General features: G+C 48.0%; 1 non-coding gene and 1 pseudogene across 1 annotated transcript; both read left to right on the top strand.

The window, feature by feature from the left end:
• The first annotated feature begins 10372 nt into the window (after positions 1-10372).
• Positions 10373-10491, top strand: LOC148665775 (5S ribosomal RNA). The gene has a single exon (XR_015938420.1). It is a non-coding gene; the product is annotated as a 5S ribosomal RNA (ribosomal RNA).
• A 1645-nt stretch (positions 10492-12136) lies between these two features.
• Positions 12137-12255, top strand: LOC148665774 (5S ribosomal RNA; annotated as a pseudogene).
• Positions 12256-15505: the final 3250 nt, after the last annotated feature.

Raw genomic sequence — 15505 nt, 5'->3', positions numbered from 1 at the left:
TTTAAACGGACCCTTCCACCACTTTCTCAAACCATCAGTTAGCGCACATGTTCGGTCTCTTTAAGATTTACTTTTCTCGTGTGTGAGGTAACAGCTCATTCAGTAGGGGGATGTTTTCACTTGGAAAAACCTGTGCATTACTGCACTCATTCAGCCAAGGGCGTCTGTTACCTCCGGATCTAAATACCTCTCAGAGACTTTAGAGAGGATTTACACCGCACTGTTCACAGGTAAGAAACGAGACCTCGAAAACCCCCTTTCTTGATCAGTAATTCACCATCCCCAGAACGCCAGCATCGCTGCTTTTGCCCCGGGGTGGACTTACGCACTGAGCTCAATCAGGGCGATTCTCGGGTCTCAACGTCCCCCAAATCCTGCCACTTAATGCCCCGCTCCCCACCATGAGGTGCGCCCATGCCAGTGTCGCGCGTGTGTATATGTATTTCACAAACAAGGAAAACACCAAAAACATATATACATATATCTCCTCCACTCCTGCTTCCTTTAAAACAAAAAAAAAAACACGCCACGCCAGAAACCACGCCATTCCAATCTGTGCACGATCAAGGCGTAGCTAATCTCAGGACCCCGGGCGTAATTAAAGCCCACACCAATCCTGGATTATACGTGCATTTAATGCACCACTCAGCTCCAGAACCCCGGGCGCAATTAAGGCCCACACCGATCCCGAGCCACAGAACTCCGGGTGCAATTAAGACCCAAACCAGTTCTGACCTTCAGAACTCCGGGTGCAATTAAGACCCACACCAGTCCTGAACTACGTGCATTTAATGCACCACTTGCTCTAGAACCCCGGGCGCAATTAAGGCCCACACCGATTCAGAGCCTCAGAACTCCGGGTGCAATTAAGACCCAAACCAGTTCTGACCTTCAGAACTCCGGGTGCAATTAAGACCCACACCAGTCCTGAACTTCACGGTAAGGGTCCAAAACCCGTTCAAAACTCCACGCGCAATTAAGGCATACACCAGCTTCGAACGCCTGTACACAATACCGCGGAACCCCTGCCAGACCAAATTCTGGGCTTACAGCAAACAACCCATTACATACACCGGTGCCTTCCCCGGGCCAGAGGAATTCAGAAACTCACGTTTACTCCGTCATCTCGGGCGATTCTTGCAGGGAGCATAGATTTCCCAATCGGTCAGAGAGAGTCGGGACTTTTAAATAAAAGAGGAGTCCTTACCTCTTAGTTATGTGCGCGCTGACCGTCTCTCCTGCCGATGGGAAGTTCTGCGCCTTCTGGAGCATCCGCCGACTACGCCAAATTTGTTGTAACAGAAGAAATAAGGTTCTTGATCCCGAGATGAAGTAAAACAGATGAGTTTATTGCATGCAAGGAACAATAAAGCCGAAGTCTTGTTTCCCGCAAGAAACAACAAAACCGAAGTATTGTTCACCGTATTGTTACAAACTTTTGGGTTATATACAGTTTTCTTCTCCGTTTCTGACGTCACTCGGTCTGATGGTAAAGAGGGGGGTTCATGGTATTTGGCCAGTTTATGATGTTCTGGGCAAATGGTCAGTTTAACATTACACCCAGGGGGGTTCCTAGCTGGCATCTGCAATCCTTATCAGTTAACCCCCTTTCCTGCCATAAACCCCTGCTTGTGACTTGGAAGTCTAAACCCCCTACAGAAAAGATTAAATTCAAACCCCCGTCTTCACATCTTTCTTCAGACCTTACTCAGGTGAGAACTCTCTCTTGTGGCTTACTTGATAGTTATATTTCCATGACACCGGTTTTATTGTCTGTAGATTGTATCTTATTTTTATTTTTTGTGTTGTTTCATGTTCATATTATGTGTTTTCACCCAGTTGACTCCAGTTAATAACAGTTCACCCAGTTAATAGCCACTTTTTATGCGCGAAAAACGGCTGATCTTTCTATCTCGTGATCAGCTTAGTATCTTTCAGTAAGTGTTTTTCTTCTTAATTAAACGTTTAAAATACATGAATTTCATAAAGACAACACACGTTTCGAACAGAAAAAAATCATATCCTGTTCTCTTCCTGGTATGTATAACAGATCAGCAGGTCTTATTTTCCCAATTGCTTTTTTCCACTGTATTTATCATATTGGCTAGCCAATGTCCTCTCTTAGCTAGGTAATGTTACTTGTGAATGTGCTTCTGCGTTGTGTAGAAGCACATGTATCCATAGAAAGTGTATTATACTACTATTAGAGCTACAGTACATAAAAATAATTATATCGTTATTAATTTCTTTAGGTACGTGATTCCATATTATATTCCCTATTAATCAAATTCTAAAAGTATGCTTTTGTTTACTCCGATAACGAGCACATTCACAGAAAATGTTAATATCTTATGACTTTTCACAAAGTATATAAACTTAAGATGGTCAGAAGGAGCATGTAAAAACGTTTCCGAAACGTGGTAAAATCTTACTACATGTAAGACTTTGATGCTTAAAATGTTTAGGAAGAAAGTGGAATACTGGTGTGTATTTTTTCTTTAAACTACCAATACGAGCCATATACAGTTTACACTATATGTTTATGTTCCTAAATTAATATAGTTTATGGTGGTGTATCGTGGTTGTAGAGGTTTGATGGGTTTACTGAGACAATTATTAATTGTAGCAGTAATCACGAGGTTGTTCGTTGTGGCTTTTAGAAAATCAATCGTCAGAACAACTAACAAGGCACACACACGGGTTCAATACACGAGATACATTTATTCATATAAATTGTGCACCAAACATATACTAGTCTGCCTGGATACGAGCGGCAGACCTTACTGTGAGGGTTATCAATATAAAAGGTATATAATCTCGAAGAGATGCCAACACAAAGAGATACACAACAGAGAATATATGTCAATATATATCGTTCGGTTACCAAATCGCTAATCGGTGTTATTACCCACTGTTACTCTAAATTCGGAAGTCAATACATTACTCATGAATTAAATTGATAACAACTTGTGTTGAGGTACAATTGAATTCTCGAGACACAATGTGGAACATGGGGTTTACTTATCCACTGTGTATGGATTTGGAATTTCCCGGCACGAACACCAAACCAGCTGACAGGCTCTGTTGCAGCCTCTGTTCCAGCGGTCACACCTCTTGCAGGAGCAACAGCAACCTGAGCTTTTCCGGGGGGAATCTCCCATCCGGGTGCCGGCTAGGCTCACACCTGCTGGGCTGCCGTGGGTGAGCGCAGTCGAGAGTCGCAGGGTGAGATCTAGTCACCGGGGAGAAACGATACAAGCGAAGGATTACTCGGCTCCCAGCACTTGAAAAGACCGACAAATGACTCGTTCCCGCCGGAGCTGAATGTACCTGCATGTGTCGTGTCGTCTACTTCCCCCGCCCCACTGTGTTTGCTGTATTGTCTTTGAAGCCAGCCCCCGAGACGAGACGGGCTGTTCCTGTGCCCCAATTAACACTTTACAGGTGCCATTCCCCGGCATTGTGGCCATTGTCGGTGGTCACACGCGATAAGATAAGGTGGAGGAGAGCGGGGCATGCCCAGCGCCAGACATTCAAGGAGGGGGCTGTGCGAGGTGAAGTGAGGTGCGACACGCCGGAGCCCCGACGCTGCTGATGCGGAACACTTGTTGGACTGGCATTGAAAGGACGTGTGTGCACGGAGCGAGCATTCCCTGCGGCGGAGCGTGGAAACTTTCTCCCCGCGCTGCAGGAGTTGTGTGCGCTGCAGCGGTGCCGAGAGAACAACACAGAAGGCAGCAGGCTCTGGAGAGCGGGTAAGAGACGGAGCCTTGTGGGCAGGCGAGCAGGCCCGTTTTTGGAAATTGCTGAAAAGGCTCCGGTGTTTGTTCAGTGTGTGGCAGGCGCACGACGTGAGCTTGTGTAGCGATCTGCCGGTCTGGTGTTATGCAAATGAGGCCGAATTGCGTCCTGGGACATGCTGCGAATGCGCAATGGCGACTGCAGATGTGTAGGAAACGGCGCGCTCGTTTTCTCGTTTTGCCCACCCTTTTGAGTGTTAGTGTGGCGTGTGAGTGTGCGAAAGAGTGGGCCCAGCAGGAGGCAGTGGCGTGCAGGGCGAGGAGCTGGCCTAGGCTGTGTGCTTTGTGCTGTGGGTGCGGGCCGCTTGCAGGGGCTTGTACAGCTCATACTTACCTGGCAGGGGAGATACCTTGATCAAGAAGGAGGTTCACCCAGAGCGAGGCTCTGGGTGAACACAAAATTGATTCTTTTCCGCCCGGTTTGAAAAATCACAAAATTGATTCTTTTCCGCCCGGTTTCGATCCGGGGAAATCGGGCCCAGTAGTGGCGGGATCTGTACAGTGCATGTCGCAGCGCTTCAATGTGCTTCCTGATGTCCTACCCCGAGTGCAGAAAAGACAGCGTCCGCAGCAACAACAGCTCAGGTCTCTGCACAGGAGCTAAGCTGCCCCCATCTCCTCTGCTCTGCGGCTCCTGCGGAGCGGAGTCCTGCCTGGAGCCGTGTTTGCAGGCGGCGGCTCCCCGCGCCCTGTCTGTGCGTCGTGTCCAAGAGCTCCTGGGAGGAAGAGAGAGCCCTCCCACTCGGGGGCTTTTCCACGGTCTGTGTGAGGAGGGGCGGGTGTGTCCAGTAGCTTATCGAGCGGAAGCCTGGGGCGGCGGAGAGCTGTGATCGTGCAGACCTTGAGGTGTCACCTCTTTGTCTGCTTTCCCGCCCCCCCTCCGCCCAAGCTCTGCTCCAAAGTAGCCCGGCAACCCCTCACACCTGCACGTGTCACAACCTAAGGTGCGGTCATGAGACACCCATGGGGTGTCGTTCTGTTCTTGCTAATTGTTTCCTGCCCGTCGCAGGCAGGAGTCCATGCGAGGAAGATGCGCTGGACAGAGCTCAGAGGGCGCAGCTAGGTGGCTTTCCTTCTGAGTGACATTCCTGCAACACTCTCCCGCTACTCTTGGTGCGCTCATGCCACAACACAGGAAGGCTGGAGCAGGTGGCTGTGTGCTCTTTGCACCGCCGAAATAGCTCAGTTGGGAGAGCGTTAGACTGAAGATCTAAAGATCCCGGGTTTCGGCATTTTGTTTCATCGCGCCCTTTGTTCCTCTCTCCAGCGCCCCCTTCCTAAAGTGACGCGTCCCTTTCTCAGCCCGAAACGCAAGCGAGACACCAGCAGCAGTCCCTGCAGGTTTCCGTAGTGTAGCGGCTATCACGTTCGCCTAACACGTGAGAGGTCCCCGGTTCGAGACCGGGCGGAAACAGCCTCGTGTTGCACGCTCCTGTACTTCACAGAGGTCTTGAGCAACCGGTCATTTGTTCCCAATGTATTTACGGTGCCTTCGTGCACTCTTGTACCAAACGCACGTTCCTTCTGTACGCGGAGCCGATCATTTGCAATTGGGCTGTGCCGGCAAACCAGGACGAGCTCTGTCGGCTCAAAAGCAGCGCAGGACCTGCAAGACTCCTCCTCAGGCAGTACTCCTCTGTAAAGCGCCGTTCGTTCACATCGATTGGCTTTTTTTTTGCCTTCATTCGTGCAAGTAGTAAAAGCAGACACCCCTTTAGGGAGCCTGTCAGCACCCGGCGTTTTCCCCTTCTGTAAGCTCTCCATAGCCTCTCAGCTCTTCTACTGTCAAATCCCCCTCAAGTACTTCCCTATCTTCTTCACTCAAAACGTTTTCTAGCTTTGAGGTAAAAAAATGAATTTCTTCATCCTTTACCTCTGTAGAGCTGTAAAGTCTTGAGTAGAAGTGTCACGCCCTCTGCAGCCAGAGGGCGGTCCTTCTATGTCCTATCCCTAGTTTCTGGTCTGCTGTCCTTCCTGTCCCTCTCTTTCCCTTGGCTAAATATTTCAGGGTCTTGCACTCTGTCCTCGCTCAGCACTGACGTTCGGATGTCCTGAGACCCGCCTAGCACCAGGGCGCCCCACGTCCGCTCCCTGAGGGCACAGGTTTCTATACGGCATTCCTGAACTCTTTGCACTAATGAGCCCGGGCCTTTTTCCCGTATCGCCGCTAAGCATATGGGTCTTTTTCCGCCCTCCTGCTCCCCACGGTTAGTCCCCTTGGATGTCCGTGACAAGAAGGCCTCGATGCAGGAGAGGATAGCACTCGGCTCTGTTCTCTCTCTTCCCTCCTCATCAACTACACTTTCCATGACAGAATTGGAGCCTACCACTTTCCTGAAAAAGAAGCAAGTACACTTCTCATTTTCTTCCAAGAACTGCACTCTGCTTCTTAACAGCACTCCTCGACTACTTTCTTCCGCTATGCTCCGGACATCCTTTTTTAAAAGGGTGATATCCTCGAGCACATCGAAGCCACTGTCTCGTGTAGAGACGCTGCAGCTGCCTCTGTTTCCTGGCTAGCACTCTTCTCCGTCTGGCAGCAGCCTTCCTTCCCTCAGCCATGAAAAAGGCCTTTGTCCTCACCTTCACCTCCTCCCACCACTCTCCTACTGACTCGTACAGACACTGCAAGGACAGCCACTGTGATAGTTTCTCCTTGTAGCGGGATACTACCCCCTCATTCTCAAGCAGCTTTGTGTTGAGTTTCCAGAGGCCTGGGCCAAAGACAGTCCCGCCCTGGAGTTCCACTCTACACCCTAAAGCCTGATGATCTGAGAAGAAGACAGGCTGAAGAGTGACCCCAACAACTTTCACTCTCTCTGAGACAAAGCAATAGTCAATTCTGGAGCTGCTATTCCTCCCTGACCATGTATATCCTGCTATTGTGGGATATATACATCTATATGTGTCTGAGAGTTTAAAGTCTTGAACTAAGTTTTGCAGGGCCAGTGAGCTGGAATCCAATTTTATCGGAGAGCTAGACTGCCTATCTGTGTGCTCTAAGATACAATTAAAATCCCCTCCCACTATCACGTCTGTGCTACATAACAATAGGGGAGAGAGTGCTTTGAGTAGCTCCACCCTTCCTCCAACGTCAGTAGGACAATACACATTGATTAGACGCAGGTTAACGGTCCCCCATTCCACATCCACACACAGCAACCTGCCATCTATGACCCTCTGAATACTTTTCAATTTGAATGCCCATCCTTTGAAAAGAATGGCCACGCCAGAGGTTCTGTTGTTATTGTCCCCTGACCAATCAGAAGGCCCTTTATCCCACCTATCTTCAAAGCTTTTATACCTCTCTTGATTTACTTCTTTTTCTTTTTCTTCTTACCAATTTCCTGCCATCCTCTGAATGAGCCTTCATCAGGGTGGCAGCAGTAATAGCGTTCACGGAGTCCATTTCAGGGAAGGGGGTAGAGGGAGGGGTGGAGGGGTTCCAGCTGTCCCCATCACCATGCTCTCCTTCCTCCTCGCTCGGGGAGAAAACAGAGTCATTTTTCCTTTTCCTCAAGTCCAGCTCCTGGGAGCACTGAGGGGAAAGGGGTGCAGCCGATGCACCAGTCTCCTCTTCCCCCTCACCCACCAGCTGCTGCAGATCCTCCGTGATGGACTGGCTGGACCCACTCCACCGGGAGGCCCCACACTGGCCCTCGTTCTGAGGAGCAGGAATGGGGGAGGGGTCCTCGCTGTTCTCGGGGGTTTTCAAACCCTCGTGCTTGTCTGGTGCAGTCTGCAGTTGTGGGGGCGTAGTGGATTTCTCTTCCACCGGCCCCGGAGCCACAGCAGGACTGATCCTGGCTGGAGGCTGAGAGTCTTTGTCCAACAAGGGTTCTTTGTTTGACTTGTTATTTGCTTTGGATTTTCAGGCCGGTTTGGCTGAAACAAGCACTGCCTCATCCTTTCTCATTTTGAGTTTATTGGCGTAGGCGTGAGGGCAGTTCTTAAAAACGTGTCCTTCCAAGCCACATAAATTGCAATTTGGCAGCATTGAACAGTCAGAGGCTAAATGTCCCTGTTTGCCACAGGTCATGCAGCATTTCACAGTGCAGGACGATGCCAGGTGTCCCACAGCACCACAGCGCTGACACACCTTTGGTTGTCCCACATAAAAAACGTAGCCATTGCAGGCGCCCAGCCGGATTGTAGAGGGCAGGTGCCTTAAGCCTCCATTTACATTGTCCGGTAGCAAACGAACCTCGAATTTCCTTGCTCCTGTTTTTATACTGTCAACATCTCTAACCTCAGTTCCATGGTGGACAGTGCAGTACTGGTTAAGCCAGGTGTGAATGTCCTCCGTCTTTGCCAGATCCGAGAACATAACAACATGCACCGTTTTCCTCTCTCTCTGTGTCAGAGGCTGCAAGTTGATCTTCTCAAGGGCAGGAACTTTCCCTCTTTTTGCCTCAAACACATCCACACATCGTTCAAACAGAGAATAGGTAGCAAAAACAACCTCTAATGCTTTCTGACCTGGGAGAGCGAAGATGAAATCCAAGTGCCGAGGTTCAAAGCCAAGTTCCTTCTGCAACACTTTTCTGCTGAACTGCATGCGATCCATGAAGAGGTCATCCAAAAGCTCAAAACGTACAGCATTCTTGCGGGATCCAAAAGTTGCCATTTCGTAAACTGCAAAACAAACACTGCTTCCACAAAACAAGAAAACAATCCAACTACTCCACCTACAGGATGATCAAGGTATCTCCCCTGCCAGGTAAGTATAAGTTATATAAGGCCCTGCAAGCGGCCCACAGCCACAGCACAAAGTGCGCAGCCTAGGCCAGCTACTCGCCCCGCAAGCCACTGCCTCCTGCTGGGCCCACTCTTTGGCACACTCACACGCCACACTAACACTCAAAAGGGTGGGCAAAACGAGAAAACGAGCGCGCCGTTTCCTACACATCTGCAGTCGCCAATGCGCATTCGCAGCATGTCCCGGGATGCAATTTGGCCTCATTTGCATAACACCAGACCCACAAATCGCTACGCAAGCTTGCGTCGTGTGCCTGCCACACACCGAACAAACACCAGAGCCTTTTAAGCAATTTCCAAAAAATGGGCCTGCTCGCCTGCCCACAAGGCTTCGTCTCTTACCCGCTCTCCAGAGCCTGCTGCCTTCTGTGCTGTTCTCTCAGCACCGCTGCAGCGCACACAACTCCTGCAGCGCGGGGAGAAAGTTTCCACGCTCCGCCGCAGGGAAGGCTCGCTCCGTGCGCACATGTCCTTTCAATGCCAGTTCAACAAGTGCTCCGCATTAGCAGCGTCGGGGCTCCGGCGTGTCGCACCTCACCTCACCTCGCACAGCCCCCTCCTTGAATGTCTGGCGCTGGGCATGCCCCGCTCTCCTCCACCTTATCTTATCGCGTGTGACCACCGACAATGGCCACAATGCCGGGGAATGGCACCTGTAAAGTGTTAATTGGGGCACAGGAACAGCCCGTCTCGTCTCGGGGGCCAGCTTCTAAGACAATACAGCAAACACAGCGGGGCGGGGGAAGTAGACGACACGACACATGCAGGTACATTCAGCTCCGGCGGGAACGAGTCATTTGTCGGTCTTTTCAAGTGCTGGGAGCCGAGTAATCCTTCGCTTGTATCGTTTCTCCCCGGTGACTAGATCTCACCCTGCGACTCTCGACTGGGCTCACCCACGGCAACCCAGCAGGTGTGAGCCTAGCCGGCACCCGGATGGGAGATTCCCCCCAGAAAAGCTCAGGTTGCTGCTGCTCCTACAAGAGGTGTGACTGGGACCAGTAGGGAGCACTCACCCTGCGGTCTGTGTGGCTTTCTTATGCCCCAGCATCCTGATGGCGACACTCTGCTGCACAAACAGGCGCCGTCCTTCGGGGGAGGCATAAAACCCAGGTCCCGACCCTCCTTGGCCATTAAGAAATCCCAGGGCGTCTCTCAAAAAGAGACTCCGGGGGTGTCTCTCTGGTGTTAGTATTCCCCTTTACCAATCAGTCGGGGTCTCCTCCTAATCCCCGTCTCATATGTAACAATCAATGATGAGGCCCCCCTGTCCCCCGATATTGTACTTGTCTCCTGGCCGCTGGCTGGCGCCGTGAGATTTAGTACTCGCGCAAGAGACCGGGGGCAGAGCGCGAACGCGGTCCCCCGCCCCCCACAAAGTGTGCGCTCCAGGTTCCCTCTCGGGGCTCTGCAACACAGCGGAAAGGCAGCGAGAAGGAGCCTCTTGCTCTGACGCCGCAAGGCCACAAGAGTGCGGAGGCGCCGTGTGCCCGGCCGACGTGTTGGACTGGTGCGCTTTATGTGCTGAAATAAACACGCGACAGCCCAGAAATGTTTTCAGAGTGCTGTGGACTGGAGGTTTTTGTCTTGTGAAGACTTGCCTTGTGCTCCTCCGTGCAGTTTGTTTGTTCTCCTCAAGTGCGGGACAAGCCAACACAAGGGAGCACATTCGCCAACATCCAGGTACGCAATGCGATTTGGAAAGAGGCTCCTTTCCAAAGAGTTGCACACGAACGATCCTTCAGTCCTGCTCGGGGGGCACAGAGCCCCAGCCACACACAGCTTCAAGTAGCGAGTTAGGCACGATGGCTTTTCCTTGTGGCCACACCACCCTGAATGTGCCTGATCTCATCTGATCTTGGAAGCTAAGCAGGGTTGGGCCTGGTTAGTACTTGGATGGGAGACTTCCTGGGAATACCAGGTGCTGCAAGCTTTTGCTCTCTTGGCCAGCAGGGATCGCCGTTGGTGCCGTAGGCTTTGGGAGGAAAACCTGGAGGATGGAAAGGTGATCTATAGCCTCATCTCTAGAAATGTTTTGTTGCTATGGCATGTGTGTGACCCATATAAAAAAAAACCCGTTTGTAAAACGAATATCGAAGCTGCCTCTAAATCTGCAAATGAAGATGAGTCGATAAACCACTTGTTTTTCGTATAACTATACATATATTCATTTATTACTGATTTCATTCATTGAGCACAGATACAATAGAGGTACAGCCATTCACTGTTTGACATGTCTGCACTGGTACAGAACCTAGCAATCAGAAAACGGGTGAAACTGTCTTGAGAATTAGCATACAGTACAGAGGCCCCCATGACCAAATAAATTGGCCTTAATAATGCAGACTACAGCAAAACGACTGACTTTGAAAAGGGAATGAATGTCCGGAAGAAGTAGTGTAACCAGCTTGAAATGCTTCTCTGGACCTCTAACTAAAAGAAACCGGGAACCAGCAGTGGCTTTCGAACTGGGATCCTATCGCAGCACGTGGTGTCGTAACTCTTCCGTATCTGATATTGGACCAAGCACATCAGGGGAGAGCGCGAACGCAGTCCCCCACTACCAGAAATTATGCAGTAGAGCCTCGCCCTGGGTGAATCGATTTTTTAAGAACTTTATTTTCTTTTCACAAAAAAATACAGGACATCACAAATTAGAAAGCTTTACATTAATATACATACTTAAAACAGTATATATGATCACATCTCATTACATTTTGACATGGTACCAGTTACATAGCAACAATTTCTTTTTTTCTGGTGTAAATCACATTCTTTACTTAAACATGATAATGTTTTTCACAGTTTCTTGAGATATTGACCTATGCTCTCTATTTCCCACAGATTTTCTGCTTCCTCCCTCCTTTCTCTCCACAGATCTCTGAGGTAATAGTTCTCTCGGGTGATGAACAGGGCCAGGCTACCTGCTGCCTTGACTGGGACCTCGATGCCTTTGAACAGCCCCATGGTCCTCACTCTCCACAGGGCGTCTTTCCCACTGTTCACCACGGCCCAGATCCTGTCAAACACGTCAGGAGGAAGTTTGACAGGAGAGATGCCGTTGTAGCGGCAATGCTTGTTAATAAGACAGAATTAAGCGGTGGTATGCTGTCCTAAATGAGGCCCCATCTCACCCTCCATCTCTGTGGTGCTTGTGTATTAGCGTGAGCGTTTTTTATTCTGATCAGGAACAGTTTTACAAGTCCGCAAAGGATCGAGGAAAGGTTTATCGCCAGCTGAAAAGAGACACAGCGTTTCGGCTGTGGAGACTTGTTCGGCTGGCGTTCTGGGAGTCGCGTTTTTCAGAATTGTATTGAGATCGTTTTCCACAGAGCTCAGATGTCAAAGCACAGCAGCAGCTCTCCACAGCGATCCTCTATAGCGCCCTTTCTCCCGCAGCTCCGTCCTCATTGGAAGGAAGCAAGAGTGAAAGGCTGAAGTGAAATAGAGTGGAACGAAGGCAGTGAAGAGAGAGAACGTGGTAAGAAGAGAAAAACGCAAGGGAAAAAAAGATGCGTCGTAAAAGAGGTGACAGAGCTGTCCTCTCTATAAGAAGGGTGCCAGCGAGCCTTGCTCTCGCTTACGGCCACATCCCCTTGAGCACGCCTGATCTCGTCTGATCTCGGAAGCTAAACAGGGATGGGCCTGGTTAGTACTTGGATGGGAGATCTCCTGGGAATACCAGGTGCTGTAAGCTTTTAAGCACAGGAGGCGCCCTATCCCCGTTCGCTCGCTCATTCCCCTGTTCACACGTGCAGTGCGGCTTGTCCGTCTGTTTATTTGTCAGCTTTGGCGAGATACTGGTGCTTGTGTATTAGCGTGAGCGTTTTTTATTCTGATCATGAACAATTTTACAAGTCCGCAAAGGATCGAGGAAAGGTTTATCGCCAGCTGAAAAGAGACACAGCGCTTCGTCTGTGGAGACTTGTTCGGGTGGCGTTCGGGGAGTCGCGTTTTTCAGAATTGTATTGAGATCATTTTCCACAGAGCTCAGATGTCAAAGCACAGCAGCAGCTCTCCACAGCGATCCTCTATAGCGCCCTTTCTCCCGCAGCTCCGTCCTCATTGGAAGGAAGCAAGAGTGAAAGGCTGAAGTGAAATACAGATGCAGCCATTCAAAATGAGCGTTAAAAACCCGCGGTTCAGTAACCAACCCGCAGGGCACCGTAGGGCACCGCGGTAAGTGATTGGCTGGCCAAAATGACCGACAGGGGCACTCGTGGTGCATTGGTTGGTAGTGAAAAGATTTAATCATTTAATGTCTTTACTGTGCACGTTTCAATACGCTTAGTTTTGAATATTTATATGGAATTTTACCACTAAAGGGAAATTTTAGTAGCTGAGCATAAAAAGAAGAGGAGCATAACGCATCTGAAGGTCATAAACGATATTAATTTAGGAATATAAACATTACTGTATGTACATAAACTGTACTGTGTATGGCTGGTCTTGATAGTTTAAAGAAAAAATACACACCAGTCTTCCATTTCTCCCTAAACATTTTAAGCATGAAAGTTTTATGAAACGGTACCCAAACATGTGATTGCTGTATAGAATGAATTTTAATTTTAAAAAATTATTTAACACGAAAATTAAGCTGTTTACATCTTCCGCCTGAGAACAGTCAACCGTTGCTACCCAACGCAGAAACACAGCCACTAACTAGCAAAGAGAGGACATTAGCTAGCCAATATGATAAAGAAATAAATGATTATTTTGTATATTTCTTTTGCACATTTATTTGAACATTTCCATCGATTGTACAAGCACTTGGAAACTGTCCAATCCCTAGTTCATCAAGCATTTACCGGTCTGGCGCCGGTCTGTGTCTTCTAGGATATAATGCCAGCGAACTCTTGTTTTTATGTCCACTATAACTACGCTGGGCAAACATTCCAAGGTCAAATTCTTCCAGCACGGGGGTACCTTTAAAGCGGAGACGACGGCACCAAATTTTTTTGGCGCGCCTTCTCTTTTAAGCCCTGGCCAAATATGAAGACAGTACGTACAGTTATAATTCAAACGGAATTAAAAACTACACATCCCAGTTACCATGGTGGTGCTTGTGATCATTGCGTTTAACCAACGAAACAGGGCGAAAAATTAGTCACATGACTTTGGGGCAGAGTTTCGAAAGCTTAACCTATCAGCAACAAAGCGAAATTTACACGATAGGCTACCTCAAACTGTCAGTTACACGACTGTGTATGTCGCTTAAGACACTCCTATTTGGCATTTTAGTTATGGAGGCGAGAAGACGCCCCCCCCCCCTTCTCTGGGTGTCTGATTTGCCGCCATCTTTAACTGTTCGGTGTCCGAATCGGAGTAGCTACGCGTACGAAATAAAGTTAATCCCAACTACAAAACATATATTTTTGTGGTAAGAGGGCGCAAAACATCAGTATTTACTGCTATTAATTACTGTACGATTTATAGTTGAAATTTGAGCCTAGATATAAAGTTAGATATAAAGTTAAAATCTCGACAAAGCAATGTAGGAAATACAGAGAAAATAAATCCTTTCTGACATCTAAAATCAGTTTCGATCAAGGTCTCTAAAACGAGAAAAGAAAAAGAGGATTTTCGGACGGCAATTACGCTGTGTTTATATAGAATAACTGATTTATGAGCAATCTAATTTCTTGTTCGTTTAAAATAGTGAAATGTCAGCTGCAAAAGATCGCACCAGAAACAGCACTCTCTCTGCCTGTCATAGACGTTCAGGAAAGGCTGAATGAAGTCATGTCAAGTACAATAATTCGGTGATCAATAATAACAATTGTAGGACAGTATATAAGGAGGATAAGGATTTTGAAGTTGACTCGAAATCTGATAGGTAACCAGTGCAAGGACTTGAAAACAGGTATAATGCATCCCTGATAGGATTCTTGCTGTCATATTCTGAACATATTGAAGATTGCTCAGTGTGGATTTAATTTCCCCAGTGAACAGGATGTGCATTTATTAATTCTAGAAAAAAAGCCTTTCTTGATTTCTCTAGTTCTTAGTTTCTCTAGTTCCCTTTAAAATAAACTATTATTCCACAATGCAGAGTATTACATGGCCAGTATTTACACATGATATTTGTGATTTAAATAAATTAACACAAGCAGCTTTTGGAGATTTAAGTGTTGGCTGAGTTATTGCAGGATAAAAGACTAGAGATGTTGGCAAGAAGAAGATAATTTGGGGAAAGCTGAGGAATACACTTATAACAAGAACACTTCCTAATGGGGTTAGGCATACTTTTGATGAAGATGATGAAGTTAACAGACTATATGTTTACATAGATACTGAAATAAGGATTGTATTTTAGATGATGTGTAGTTGCTGGCATTGAACTGTGTGTTGGATGCACATGAATTGAAGGAATGGGCAAACATAGCTGATGCGGATCCACAGAGCCAGCATATTAAGATGTTTATAATCAGAGGCAATTTGTTTAAATAACTAGGTATGGATACTGATGTGCAAGAGAGGTGGAAAGGCTGTTTCCTTAAGCCAGCACTATAAGATATTTTATTCCCAGTGAGATGCTGCCATTTCATAGTGGGTTTCTAACACTGTGTATAGTTCCATCCACACAGTGCCTTTACTTCCATCCATTTCTAATCTCTTTATCCAGTACAGAGGATTTGGAGCCTATCCCAGTAACAAAACGGACACAAGGCAGAATACACCCTGGACATAGCGCCAGTCCATCACAGGACAGACAGACACAAACACACACACACCAGGGCCAGTTTTCCCATAAACCAATTAACTTACCAGTATGTTTTGGAGTGCGAGAGGGAGTCATATCACACATATGGAGAAAAACCATGTAACCCGGAGAGAACATGTAAACCCCACACACACAGGATGGCAGGAATTGAACCTAGGACCCCAGTGCTGCAAGATAGCAATGCTAACCACTTCGCCACCATTATAAATGGATGGATATCTTA

The sequence above is a fragment of the Lepisosteus platostomus genome, chromosome 5 (genome assembly GCF_059453375.1).
Source record: "Lepisosteus platostomus isolate fLepPlt1 chromosome 5, fLepPlt1.hap1, whole genome shotgun sequence".
Lineage (NCBI taxonomy): Eukaryota > Metazoa > Chordata > Actinopteri > Semionotiformes > Lepisosteidae > Lepisosteus > Lepisosteus platostomus.
This window is presented reverse-complemented; position numbering and strand designations above follow the sequence as displayed.